Source organism: Alligator mississippiensis, chromosome 2 (genome assembly GCF_030867095.1).
Source record: "Alligator mississippiensis isolate rAllMis1 chromosome 2, rAllMis1, whole genome shotgun sequence".
NCBI classification, from domain to species: domain Eukaryota; kingdom Metazoa; phylum Chordata; order Crocodylia; family Alligatoridae; genus Alligator; species Alligator mississippiensis.
In genome coordinates, this window is record NC_081825.1 from 151894708 (window position 1) to 151910089 (window position 15382).

General features: G+C 42.7%; 1 protein-coding gene across 5 annotated transcripts in view; it reads right to left on the bottom strand.

The window, feature by feature from the left end:
• Positions 1-15382, bottom strand: part of FAM13A (family with sequence similarity 13 member A) — a 257788-nt gene that overhangs the window by 183150 nt on the left and 59256 nt on the right. The window lies entirely within an intron of this gene.

Sequence of the window (15382 nt, forward strand, 5' to 3'; positions counted from 1 at the left end):
CCTTTTTAAATCCACTAATAGAGTATATTATAAACTGAAAGAATGACAGGTAAATATCTATTGTGGTTAATGAATCAGGGTTGGAAGGGACTTCAGGAGGTCATCTAGTCCAGTCTGATGCTCAAAGCACGACCATCCCCAACTAGATCATCCCAGCCAAGTTTTTGTCTAGCTGGGTCTTAAAAACCTTCAAGGATGGAGATTCCACAACCCCTCTCAGTAACCTGTTCCAGTGTTTTACTATCATCCCAGTGAGAAAGTTTTTCCTAATATCTAACCTAAACTTCATTGGTACAACTTGAGACCACTGTTCCCTGTTCTGTCATCTGCCACCAGCAAGAACAATCTATTTCCATCCTCTTTGCAGCCACCCTTCAGGTAGTTAAAGGTTCCTATTAAATCCCTTCTCACTTTTCTTTTCTCCAGACTAAATAAGCCCAGTTCCCTCAGCCTCTCTACACAAGTCATGTGCCCCAGCCCCTCACCATTTTCATTGCTCTCCACTGGACTCTCTCCAATTGTTCACATCCTTTCCGTAATGGGGGCCCCAAAACTGGAAACAGAACTTAAGATGTGGCCACCCCAGTGCTGAATAGAGGGAAATAATCACATCCCTCAATCTGCTGGCAATGCTCTTCTTAACGAAGCCCAGCATGTCATTAGCCTTCTTGGCAACAAGGGCACACTGTTGTCTCATTGTCCACTGTAGTAACCCTGAGGTTCTTTTCTGCAGAGCTACTGCTCAGCCAGTTGGTCCCTAGCCTGTCCCAGTGCTCAGGATTGTTCCATTCTAAGTGCAGGACTTTTAAGGGCACTTCTTATTGAACCTCATGGCCATATCCAGATGAGCAGGGGCATGCATTTGCAGTGGCACAAATAGTAGCAGCACAAATTTGTGCCACAGAACATGCCCCTGCATGTGCACTTTTTTGCAGAACACACTGTGCCAGTATGGGCAAACTGTCCTTGCCCAGGTCCTCTTGGCTCCTGGTGTGCTAAAGCATCTGGGGCACAAATGGCTGGCATCTTCCTGGAGCACCAAGCCTCTGTTTGTTCCACTGAATGCTATTGTAATATGTACTGTGCTGTTTTTTTTTCCAGTGCTTTTTTTTTTTTGCTACTGGGAAATCCCAGCACGTGGTGGTAGGGTGTGCTGCCCAAAACCAGAGTTTGGCTGGCTAGAGCCATATTCCAACTGCTGGCCAGTCTTCGCATGCCTGGATCACTGCTGCTGGAGCCCCAGGAGGGTCCCAGAACCCTAGATAAGGCTGCTGGAGCCAGCCCAGGTGGTGGCCCCAGCTTCCCTAACCCAGCCTTGGCAAATTGACACGTGCCAAAGTGCATATGCAAAGGCATTCCCAGGGACAACCAACAGTAGCACAAATATGTGCTGCTGCTAGTTGTCCCTGGGAAATACAGGTTCCCGCTTGTTGAGCCATGCCTCCTGATTTCATTAATCTGCATTAATCTGTAGGATGCACCGCACCCACTCCTGCCTGGGCCCTTCCCTTTGACTGGAAGGATTGAGGAGAACAGCCACCTGAGTCTGTTCACCCATGAACCCAGCACCCTGTAGCTACTTTTGATTTACTTAGGGTCTCCCCTGGCAGTATCATTGGGGCCCACATGGTTGAGCAGCATGGGGTAGAAGTTAGAGTGCTGTAAGAGTCTTGGTAATTCTTCTGTGACATCTCAGATCCAGGCTCTGGGCAAGTAGCAGACCTCCTGAGACAACAGGTCAGGCCAGCAGATGGATGCCTCCATCCCCCTCAAGAAGGAATCTCCAGTCATGATCACCCATCACTTGTTGGTGGCAGTGCTCTCTATCTACTAGGTATCTACCAGATATTCAGATAGAAGTAGTTAGCCCTGTTAGTCTGAAGTCAGGCTGAAGGCCATGTAGAATTGCACCTTACACACTAATTAGACCAGAGATGCATAAACTTCTGTGAGCAATAGTTCACTTCATTCAGATGACAGACACTACTCCTGACATCAGAGGCTGCTTAGGAGAAACAATGCAGCAGTACCCTCTCCTCAAAGGCAGCTTCCTAGGAACACAGTAAGAGGAATTTTACTGATCAACAATGAAGCATTAAGATAGAAAATGTTAGTTCAAGCCAGTGATACTTCACTCCTTCACAAGCAATTAATTCAGTCACAGAACTTAACCAAACAAAACTGATGCTTTCGTGTGTATACACACACACGAAAGCATATATATGTAAAACTTGAGGGGAAAATAAATATATACATTCCCCCCTCTCCCTGCCCCCCCCCAAAGTTTTATATATACACACACACACACACACACACATATACTGATGCTTTTGTGTGTGTGTGTGTGTGTGTGTGTGTGCGTGCGTGTGTATACACACACACACACAAAAGCATCAGTTTTGTTTGGTTAAGTTCTGTAAGTTAATTTATTGCTTGTGAAGGGCAGGAGTATTACTGGCTTGAACTAACATTTTCCATCTTAATGCTTCATTGTTCAACAATCTGATCATTGTTGAAAAATATATATATATTTTCCCCTCAAGTTTTACAGCTTTGAAATATGGGTGAAAATAAGGGCTGACCATGCAATTTCTAGGTCAGATCATTATGCATGACTGGAACTCTTCCGAATGCAAAACAGTGGGCCTGACCCTAAGTCCACTAAAGTCACTGAGAGTCTTTCAGTTGATTTAATAGGCTTGGAATCACGTACACATTGTTGAAGAACTGTTTCTCCATTTATTAACTTACAGGAGTACAATACTGAAACTAACACTTACTTCAGAATACATTACAGGAGTCAAAGAAAATGCACAAAAAAGAAAGAATCAACACAGTTAAGGTCCTAAAAAAACCCCCTCTCTCAGCAGTTGCACTACTATTCTATCAAAACAGGATTATAAATACAACTTATGTAGATATGTGAAATGGTAAAGGTTTCATATTTCTTTGAGAATTTTCACTTTTGCACTTTCTGGGATCTTTTCCTGCTAGTTAGCTACCTTAACACTGCATTGGCATAATCTTTTATTTTTAATCTCATTAAGTATTTCTCTGAATGGGAAAAAGGACCAAGGAATCCTGTCAACTGCCCTCTGCCCACCCTCTGCGCTCATATCAACTGCAATCAGTATCGAGAGAATTGTTTTTTTAATCCTTGCCTAGTGAGGAAATCCACACAGGGTTTGACCATTCTGATATAATGGAGATGTAGATGTAACATGTAGCTGTATGTATGCTATGTCTGCCTCTTGCAGGGTCTACTATTACTCTCGACTAAAAGAGTTCACCTTTCAGCTTGAATGATAAGGCTTTTCAAGTGTAGGCACAATGTTCTAGTCCAGTTTGAATGATCTACCTGGTTATCATGAATTTAGCATGTGGATTTCATTAAAGCATGTCTTCTTTGGCTTTGCAAATGTCTATTTATTATATGCACTAGTCACATTTTAACCCTTGTTTTTTAACACTGAAAAAAAAAATCCTTACTGCAGACTAGGCATGTGCCAACTTTAACTTTTAAAAATAGTATTTGGAGCTACCAGGCAGCAAAAGTCAAATTAATTTCTTTTTCACTGAGAAACATTTATCTCACTCTCTAATAGCGCAAAAATGGCTTACTTTACTTTCTTCAAGCTTAAACTATATACTAATAAAAAAAATCTTTGGGTTAAGACCAAACCACAGAAAGTTTAATCCAAAGGTTGATCTTCAAAAAATGTTAAGCAGTGCAAAATTATATTGCAAGCTGAATCTGTGATAATGCATGCTTACAGGCATGATGTAAAAACAAACTCTGTTCCCAACCCGTCAGGGTATGTGTAGGCTGGAGACAAAATGCATCCAAACATATCCTGAAAGGCACTTCAGAGCAGTGCTGCTAGTTAAATAACAATTCTTGTTCTAAGTACTCACTTCCTTTCCTTTCACTCTACATCTTTATGTGCTGTGCTTTCTAGGTCACATTTTTATTGTTGCCAATATAACAACAAACTTGGATGCTTGAATTCCCCATAGCAAATATACTTGGCAAGCAGACCTTTCACAGAATCATGGCATTCCACCCTAGAATCCCAACAAATTCTTGATATGTAGAGAAAAAAAAGTAACTCTCAAATGGCAACATTCTATTTTGCCTTTATACAGACTTTATTCTTTCAGGCACTAAACAAAAATTGAGGAGAAAACCTGGTTTATGATGTACAAGTCAGAATTACACAGTAGTACATCTGCACAGCTTTCCCCACCTTCTTCCTCAACATCACTCTCTCCTTGTGCAGAAGATGCAAATCTTTGCCTTCAAGAGTAAACCATGAACAACTAAAAGTCAGGGTGTCAAACTCTCCTGATCTCTGAGGATAAACCTGGAGTATAAGGAAACTCCTACACTGGAGCCAGATCCAGCAATGGTGGTGGAACTAACAGCGGTAATGCATGCAGCCACTGCTTCCCCCACACCAGCATGAATGTCAATAAGGGCTCTGTCACTGGGAATTCAGCAGAAAGCCTCACTCTGATGATGTAGAATTCCAGGCGGTTCTGGGAACCTGTGGAGCAGATGAAACGCTTCCACAGGCTGGATACAGCCTGTAGGCTGCATGCGTGACATGTGTGACTAAGAAAATGCAGCAGACTGTTGATCAGCAGCACAAAGGAGGTAAACCAACGAAGGTGCAGCTTAAATAATTACTTAAGTGGAATAAGTGAAATAGACATCCAATCTGTGCAATGGAACAATTCACTAAGGATGTAACTATGACCTGAATTCCCATCTCTGGCATTGGGACAGAAGAGAATCAGTGGGAGCTGGGAACAGAAAAAAACATGCAAATGAGGCCCATTTTCTCCTTCTGGCAGCTTCACTAATGCAGCAGCAAGTGGTATAAAAATGTGTAGAAGGTGACTAACCTGAGACATAGGGATTGCCATACCAGATTAGACCAGTTCATCTAGTCCAGTATCCTTTTTATGACAGTGGCAGTATCAAATGTTCCAAAGGGACATACGAAACATCCATACTGGATTTCTGTGATATTTTCAGTGTTATCATATTATTTTTATTTATCAAGAATAATTTAAAGTGACCAACCTCCTTTACATAAAATTTATGACACTGTCTTTCAGCATTGTGCCGAATTTCCACTATTTCAGACATCCCATACTGAGGCAGACTATACTTAGCTGTCAAAAGAAGCATCAGGGAAGCATGACAACACGTGACATTCTTAAACAAATTTTCAACAGGCTGCAGGACCTCCCCTGCAGGCACAGCTCCAACCCCATTCCTACAACCATCACCTCCTTGTTTCCTTTAGCTTTACAAAGGCCTTTTCTGGCTTTGACCAGCCTGTGAAGTGACAGTGCCTTTCACAGACCCATCACAATGACTAGCTTACTTTGGGGAAGCATCCCTTGGAAGCTTTTATTGTGTAGGCAAATTATGCAAGTCACAGGTCTGCTAGCCTCATGTCTAACTTAATTTATGCTGACACCAGAGAATGTGGCCAAAGGCCAGGTCTTCTGCCAGTTTTTGTACTGATAAACTTTATCTGTTTGTGATGTGATATCCTGCTGTCTCCCCTCCCCTCCCACAATATACCTGTACTTATACCACTTGTGGATGCAGTTATTGTTTATTCTCCTTCCTGCATGGGGAATTGCTATATTTATGTAAAGCACTCTTATACTAATATAATGGTGCTCTCAAGGTGGGGGCAGTAAAAAGATGGGTGGTATCACTTTCAATTGTATGTATAGACAAAGCCAAAGTGCACTAGAGGGGAGTATTACATACATACCAGCAATTGACTGGTAGTCTTCATCTTTTTCCTTTCCACCACTCAGATGCTCCCATTGTAAGCCCATTTCAAAGCGTATTTTTCTATACTTATCCTTCCCTTCCCCCAGTTCAAAATGCCCTCTGTTGCCTTAACTCCCCTCAGAGGTGCAATCAGTGATGCTCCAATAGAGGAAAGGCAAGATAGAAAATAACACCCTGAGCTGTTTGCCCCTGGAAACTGAACCCACCACTTCTCGCGACCCCTTTTACTGGCAAGGGAGAGGGAAACAAACTTGAATCTTCCACTGCGTGGCATTTACATGGAGCTAATGCAACATAATGAGTCTTCTTGTTATCCTCCATAGCTCTGCAAAGACATCATTCTATTTATTATTGCTGCTACTGCTGAATCATGCAACAGGAACCAAAAAACTACACGTGTCTGTGAAACGGTGATACTGCTGAGTAGGTCAATATGTAAATACCACTGTAACTGTTATTCTTGCAAGTAAAGTTCATCCCTTAGCCTGTATCTAAACATGTTGAACAAAGACAAACAATCCCAGGGCACCTTGAATTTGAGAATGGTTCAGAGCATTCCTGTCCTTTTCATTGTGCAGAGTTTGGTTTTAAGTGACCATAAATCAAACTCTAGGGTCTCTTTGGCTAGGACATCAACCTTGTTCATAGCAGAATATCAACAAAGCACACATACCCATAACCTCATTTTTGAGTAGGATATCTAACTTACCTGCCCAAGCAATGCAAGCTGCATTCCCTTAGATCTCATCAGTATAGCCTTTCCTCATGCAATAGTACAGGTTCCTATTGTAAAGCATGCATACACATAACCTCAGTTTTGAGCAGGGTATCTAACTTACCTGCTAAGCAATGCAATTTGACATCCTTAACAAAATACTAGTCTCAAAGGAAGGCTTTCACCTTTCTAGAAGGAGGCTGTATCTGCAGCCCCATGCTTTAATTTGAGTGAGGTTTCTAAATAGGTTGCAAGTAATGAGTTGTAGCTGAAAAAACTGAGGGGTTACAGGAAGCAGTAGGCCCCCCAGGTTTGATTAAATCAGACAGGGTCCCTAATTCTGCCATAACTTTGTTTAAAGATTCATGGATTCTTAAGACTAGATTCTCTCTCTTGCAAGTAATCTCTAACTTGTTCATGAACTTTTGAAAGGGTGAATCCATTATAATAGCATCACCACATACAGTATTTGTAGCCCCTGTTCAATTTGTGTCAGTTTTCTTTGCATCGCATTCTAAAATGTAACTGCATCCTCAGGTCTCAAACCGCAGACAACAGCGTATGTACCTGACAAACAAAATTCCTCTGAAGAATTATCACTTCCCACTGGGCAATGCATTCCAGGTTAGGTACAGACATTCAAAAAGCCTAAGGTGGAATCAATCTAAGATATGAGGTTTTCTGTAAGTGGCATAGTTTAGGTCAGTAGTGAACAAGAATATACATTCACCCTTTTGTGGGGGAAGGGGGAGGCGGGTGAATCTTAGATTGGGTTCTGCCATTTTAAAACCAGTCTATGTGTGCTGAACTTCTGTCCTGTTACAGGTATAGACTGGTTTCTGATCACCTATACTGGTAAAAGTATACCTGGCCCCAGTTAGGACATCAGTATCAGAGAGGAAATTCAAAAGGGACAAGAAAAGGGCATGATACCTGATTAAGGAGATCAGCTACAAAACAACAAAGAAAAATGTTTTTGACCTTTACAATAAGGAACCTACACTTGAAGCAGTTAGATTAATTTTGACTGACTGAAACAGCCAGAGTGCTCTACAAGCATTCGACAGGAGACGGTGCAGCGGACTGCCACCATGACAGCGAAGTGGCAGTGAGGACCACTGGGGGACACAGAGCTGCTGGGCCTTGGCAAAAGCTAGCAGGAAGGGGGAGGGGGGGCACCACCACCACTGCTGCTGCCACTCCCCGACAACAGCCCCGAAGGTGGGTGGGGATCAGTCCTCGCCCCAAAGCAGCAGGGGCGAGGGTGGGGGGAGCAGGCCCATTTGCCTCCTCTCTCAACTGGATGAGAAGCGGGGGCAGGGCTGAACATAGGATTCCATCCCTACCCACTATGATGGCAGGGAGCATGTTGCTGCCACCCTGCCAGGGCCCAACAAAAGATGGTGGGGGGGCACAGTGATATGCCCTGCTGCTGCCAGGCCCTGCCAACAGCTGGGAGGGAGGGAGGGGAGCGGGGAGGAGAAGCAGGTGAATGTGGACTGGGTGAACCCAGAGCGTGGGGGTGGTGGGGAGCAGTGCCGGACCCAGAGTGCGAGAGTGGGGAGGGGTGGTGGGGAATGGGCCTAGACAGGAAGTGGTGGGGGAAGTGGGAAACGAGCCTAGACATGGGCCTCTGCCCATGCTCCTGCCCCCTCCCCCCACCATTCCTGATGGGCAATTGGCTAGTTGAACTATAAAAGGACATCCACCTGACTTTAAACTACTTGTACAACCTGCACTACTTTAAATCTCATTAGTATGGTTTTGTCTTTCCTCATGCAACAATATAGGTTCTTACTGTAAGGCTTGCATACCAATAACCTCAGTTTTGAGTAGGAATTGTCCCAGCACAGTATTAAAGGTTTGTGCTGTTCAGTATCCAGATGAGACATAGAACTACATTCATGTTCACATTGCGGTCATGAGGGATCCTATGACAATCCCTGTACATGCAGGAGCACTAATCCTAGCACCTCAGCTGAATTCCAGCAAGAGAAATCATAGTGGGATGGATCCAAACCAAAGAATGTCATGGGCTCTGGTGGGTTTTGTATCAGGCCCCTTCAGGCCCCTCTTCTATATGCCTTCAGCTAACGTTTTTTTCTTCATTTTGTGTCCTAACCTACTGTGTTGGTCACTGGGTATGTGGCATCCAGCCATCACATTCTGCTTTGGTGATGGTTGAATCCCACTGAAAAAATACAGAAATTCTCAGATACAGTTTGAAAACTTAATTGAATGTCCTTTGGGATGACAAGTTCCACTAGTTTACAAAGGTATTATTAGTTTGAGAACACAGCAGCTATATTAGGCCATCTCCAGCCCTAGTCTGAAGACCAGATGCTATCCTTGACTGTACCTTCATTTGTAAATAAATCCATTTGCTGAATAAAATTCCTTCATTTGTTTTGGTGGACTCTCAGCTGTACAAGAGGTATGTGGAGGCTATAACTTTGCAAAAATTTCTAACTCTTTTCAAACACACACAGCAACTGGATTCCATAGTAACAAAATACAGAAAGGGATGCCACCTGAATGTGTGACACTGATTTTACAAAGTGTTTTACCAGCACTTCATTTACTAGTCAAAATGGAGGGCTGGTTATTGACATATTGAGCCTCAACCTTTCTTTAATAACTTTGCTTTAAAAAAATTAATTCTCTGATGGGATTTACTTCCTATGCACACAAAACCAAACAGGGGAATGTTTCTATGTAGTAATTCATAAAACAATCAATACCTTCATCCACATTCATATTCTAACACATTCAATAAGTAATTAATCTTAAAAAAAACGACTTCGCCAGTTTTGACCTCTGTTTTCCTGGATTGGAAAATGAACAGTAGTTAATGGGCAACAGTAGTCAGTGGGTGGGTATCATCTGCCTCTCATTTAATGTTGTAACAGAAAAGATAGAGTGGGAGGAAGAAATTGTTATTCATTGAGGTGTTCATTTATACAATACTACAATATTTCTGAATATTTGTTATAAACAGCATGAACTTTGTAACAGTTCTTCAACTTCATAGGTGTTTATTGCTGTTCATTTTCTTCTCAATGTATTCAAACAGATTTTAACACCACAAAGACCGGTACCTTTAATGTTCTGATGCCTTTCATCTGCTTTTACATAAAAGAATCATGAAAGTCAGTGTTTTGTGCTGGAAAACCCCCTCCAGTGCCCACAACTGCTGTGTTGTACAATGTTGAATTTTGATTGATAGGAAGGAAAGATATGTTCAAGGAGTATCACAAACAATGGAGTTTGCAAGCCAGAGTTGTAGAAGCAACTTACTTCTTACCCTAATTCAACACATATCCTTACTGGATTTTTTGCTTTGAGCTCTGAAACCAGAATTAATAGTTAGGATTTACTGAACCTGCCTCCCTTTTAGCTCTATGCATCAGCAAATAGTATGAGCATCACTGTTACTCTTTTATGAGACTGTCCACTCTCAAGAATAGCCTCTACTCAGCATTGGCTGCAGCTGCAGCTGTTCTTACACTATATGGGTTAGCTTAGCTACCACCCACAGGAGCTTGTACTGGCCAGAGTTTTGGCACTACTCAAAACACTGCAAATTCCCAGTTCACCTGTCAGATGCTTACTCAGAGCAGCTCCCAATGACAGAGGAAGCCTGGGGAAAGGGAGGGAACTTGCTTTTTTACATTCTGCCTTGCTCCCCAGTGGCATGCAGGAGCTATACCAGAGGTGACTGGAAATACCAAGGACGCAGAGGACTATGAGATCCATCCATAGAGCTCCCATATAATGCCCCCTTCATGAAGAATCATGAAAGAAAAAAGGGGTACTATTTTCCAGTTTCTTAGATACTTACACTAGCAAGATGCTCTCTCTCTTCCAGAGCAGGGGCAGGTTTTTTCTGGCTCCTCCCCTTGCAGCACCCTCTGAGATCCATGTGCTTTTGCAGAAATCCCCTTCCTGAGGGGATGCAGGTGTATTAGCAGCATTGGCTTTGGCATGAATAGCCACTTGAGTGTCACATACTTTTGGGAGAGAAGCATATCAGACAACAAAGCTACTTCTGAGCTCCATCTTTATACTGCAGGCCCACTAAGGCAGGGGTTTTTTTTAGTCTAAGTACCTGCAGTGGCCGGACACTGAGTGGGGAGGGAGGGGGGCGGGGGGAGTAGCACACAGCTGGACACAGTAGGGAGGCGGGACAGCATGCAGGCAGGCACGGATGGAGTGCTGCCGCCTCCCAGGAGCAGGGCCAGGCTGGGGTGAGGGCAGTGGCACCCCTTCTGGGGGTAGGGGCGGGGAAGCTCACCAGGCTGGTGTGTGGTGGTGGTTCCCGGCTCTGCTCCTGGGAGGCGGTGGCGCTCTGTCCATGCCCACTCACGCATACTCCCTAGGACTGGTCCAGGTACCTCCAGGGGTATGTGTACCCTCAGCTGACAACCCCTGCACTAAGGGAATTCCCATGAAAACTTGTCTCTCTGCAGCAAGATCTAATCAGGATCTAATCAGGTTGCTCTGGATTAGGGGAGTCAAGGGGTGATTGGACATCTGCAAGGAATACTGGTGGCATGCAAACCTGTCCCAGTCTGGGCTTTGGGTAAGAGTCACAACACAGCCCTGCTTACACTCTATATTGATTTTTATTTTTTAATCACATACCCAGTCCCCTTCCTTTTCTTAAATGGGCCCAACAATTAACAACAACCTTGTGCCTGCACTCAGAGTGCTACTTGTGTAGTGTTGCTATTCACAGTTGCATGGAATGGAAAAGATTTCACTGTTGGTCTACACACAAACTGGTTTGGAGGCAAAGAACCTGTAGTGTTATTTATGTTCTTCTAACCAATGTTTACTGTTCCCCAAGGTTCCATTTCCATATGTACTTGACCATTCACTCTCACCATAATAAACCTGCACACGAGTGGAAAGAAAACAGGGTACTGAACCTGAAATAATTTCCTTTTTTATAGAAGTTTGACTCTGTACTTTATTGTCTTACCATATCTCATGTCTGAGAATGCTCTGAAGACCACTGTTTTGTTAATTTCTGTGTGTTGCTATTAATGTTGGAAACACGAGATGACATAATTAAAACATCAGAAAAGCCCGTGTACAGTTTGGATAAATAACAAGTGAGGGAATGAAGATAATGTGTTAAACTCCTAAAATCATTTGAAGAGTTTCAAAACTGAGATAGAAGAGGAATTATTGAGTATATACATACCCATAACTAGATATAATGAAATGAAATAGAGAAAATGAAGATGCAGTCTAAAGATCCTCAAAAAATTCCTAGCAGTGAGATTTATTTAACTGTGGTGCAATCTCCCAGGAGATGTGCAGGAAGCCACATTTAAAAGTCTATTAGACAATTAATGAGCAAAAGAAATAAACTACAGGAAGCAACCCTGAACTGGCAAGGGATGGATGAGATGCCCTAACAGTTTTTTTTCTGTAAACTTTAAAGCATGAACATTTGTGATCAAAACAAAGAGGGATTTTACAAGTTCATTAGGTAGGAGTGTGAATTTTTAAAAGCTTGGCACTTATGGCAACTGCAGGGGTACTAAGATAACAAGGATGAATTGATGACTTGTGAGTTAAAAACAGGCAGAGAAGATTCTTTGGGTAAATCTAATATTGGATACTCAACTTTATAACAGGACAGACAAACACAGCTTCATTGACTTACAGTGTCATCCATCTAAAAGAGAACAAGAGCAGAGGGAATCTGAATATTCATGATTAACTGAGCCTCTTTGTCTAGATCACAATGTCTAATCATCTATTACCAGTGAATCAACAGACAGCCCAAGACCATTCCTTCAGAATTAATGCTGTCCCACATTCCAGGAAGAGTGGCTTTGTTAATATTTGCACAGGCCGAAAATAAAATTGAATGCATAATAAAAGAAAAAAAAAACTATGTCTGTCTCTGCTCCATGTTTGGGTCTTGTGAAGATTCACTAGCTACCTGTTAAACACAGAGAACTCCACCACAACAAAGTTTTTTTTCTTGCTTCGTTTCTAATTTTGCAACCAGATCACTTGGATGCCAGTATTGCAGCTGCAGGACTGTATGCACCCCTGCAAAATGCCAGGTCCTATGCCTTCATCTATATCAGGGTAGAATTCCATGGTCTAAATCTTGAGAAACAACACTCCCTGGATTCAAGAGTGCTCAAAAGGCCCTACTAGATCTGGCACTGAACTGCATGCCTCCCCTTCAGGAGCTTGAATAGTGCTCAAAAGAAATGACAAGTTTTGTTTTCATCCTGCTCTACCTTAACACACACATGTGACATGAGTTTTGTTTTGAACAGTTTGAGGCGCAGTTTCACAAAACCCTCTGCATTTATATCCTTGAAACGTAGCAGACTTCATGCCCTCAGAAGGCGCTACCATCTCTGCAATTTTCATCCAAATCAGGCAACAACTGACAAAGTTATAGGCATTTTAGTGATTCTCCATTATAGCCTACGGCCGAATCACCAAAACAGCATCAATACTCCAAAATAGATTCGGCTGAATCGAAACGGAAAAGTGATCTGAAACACTGAAACGAATCACTGTCCCTCTGAAATGGCTGAATCTGAAACCGAATCGAAACATAGCCATTTCACACAGCTCTAATGTGTAGCAGTTTAGGGCCAATGGTTGATGGACAACATAAGAGACCAGAAGGTACTTAATGTAGTACAGGATTGGGAGCAGATAGAGCTCATGACAGATCAGAATGGAAGCATATCATTAAGGAGGTCAAAGTGCTACAAATGCTGGTTGGCCACTGGAGGCAAGTATAAGGTGCAAATGTGCCCTGCCTTCTGCTTGACTTTAGACTATGGCTAACCACATCTCCCTAGGGCTGCCAGGGGGCACAGGGGCTGGTTCTGATCTCCATGGGGCTGGGATGCAGCAGTCCCAGCTGCCAGGACAATTATCCTGGCCTGTGGGGATTGGGTCCCAACCTAATCTCCATATGGCTGAGACAGCAGTCCCAGCTGCCAGGACAGCTCTCCTGGCTATGTGGAGATTGGGACCTGTCCCAATCTCCACATGGCCGGGAGACATCTGCCCCTGCAGCCAGCACAGCTCTTCCCCCCTCTCCCCCCCCCGGCCCCTCACCACATCCAGGCTTAGCCACGCAGCAGCAGGCCTTCTGTCCCACTGGCACAGTAGCTCATGTGACATTAATTTAGTACCTGTATTTCCTGATTATAGCAAACAGCGATTATAGCAAACAGCGCAGTAAGTCCCATGCATGTGTGGATGATGATGCTTTCCTGATCATTAGATTAGTCTAATGAGCAGCAAAGCATCTTGTGTAGATGCACCCATAGAGAACAACTGATCACCTTCTTCTATGAACACTTTTTCTGTATTTGGAGATTTATGAAATCCTCCTCTCATCTTTTCTTCTCTTGAAAAAAATAATCCCAATTCTTCCAATGTTTTTTCACAGGTCACATTTTCTAGACCATTAACCATTTTTGTTGCTTTCCTCTGGACTCTTTCCAATATTCTACCTTCTTTCCTGAAGCATGTGTCCATAGTTGAATAGATACAAACAGAGCCCATAGCACTGCATTTAGGTAACCTAGGGAGTGACAAAACTGGCTTTTCATTTCCTAACTCTAATAATTGCTAATAGCAGTGGTGGCTCTTTTTTAAGCTCAAACACCAGAACTGTAATCACCATGCACTATAACCAAGAGCCCTAATAGATGTTAATTTAATTGTACAATGGGATCTGAGAAGTTTTCCCCTGAATCCCAACAATCAAGGTTTGGCAAGGTAGGACGCATGATTGTTGGTATCCGGGCTAAAATTCCTCAAATCCCATTTTCATGCTAGGGCATGAAGCCAACTGTGCAGAGACCTAGAGATGGGATGCTCCTTGATCCCCAGGTGCCTGTGAATACACTAGAAGTCTGCACAACATGGCTTCAAATGTCCCTGCCATGGGGAACTAATGGGCTTCCCTCATATAGAGGAATTTAAAGCTGTGCCATGTGCATGGCTTTACATGTCCCCTTGTGTGGGAAAGTCAATGGATTTCCCTCATACAGGGATATTCAAAGCCACGCCATCCAACCCAGTACTGAATTACATGCCACATGTTCAAATTTGAGTGAGTTACAAACCAGCCACAATGGTGTTTCACGTGTAGTGTTGGCCCCTTCTTTTTTACCGCTGTAGTCTAGTGGAATGGTGGAAAGTTTTATTCAAGAGAGACCAGCATACACAAGGCAATATGCATCTGAATTTTGAATAGGATCATCTCAGCTGCCACATACCAAGTGCTTCAGGGAATTTTAAAGCTATCTGCATTTCTTTGGTAATTTTCCATTTTTCCTCTGTGAGCTCTCTCTCTCTTCCTTCCATCCTCAACAAAAGATATAAATTTATCCTGTTATGCAAAACAATTGTTATTTGTTGAGACAATGAAATTGAGAGTTATGAGGAGCTGAGGCCATAACAAAACACTTCACATATTTTCTGTAAAGCTTTTTGCTGTGTTAAAAACCCTAACATTTCCTAAATTAAACTTTGAACAAGACAGAACTTGCTGGCACTTGTGGACTCACTCATCAATGAGAAAAAACCCTAAGATGTTCAGTGCCCTGAATAGTGACTGCAATACTCATGTCGATCAGCTTCAATTGCCAGTAAGCCTTAGGGAATATTGGCTTTTTAACAATAACCTATATGAGATATATAGAGATAGATCTATCTATCTATATCTAGATATATATATATCTAGATATAGCTGTATGCATCAAAGTTTGTAAAATTGCTATTTTTCTGAACCTAGTGATGAACTGAGACTGACATTATTTGTAAGATTTATAAAACTATCA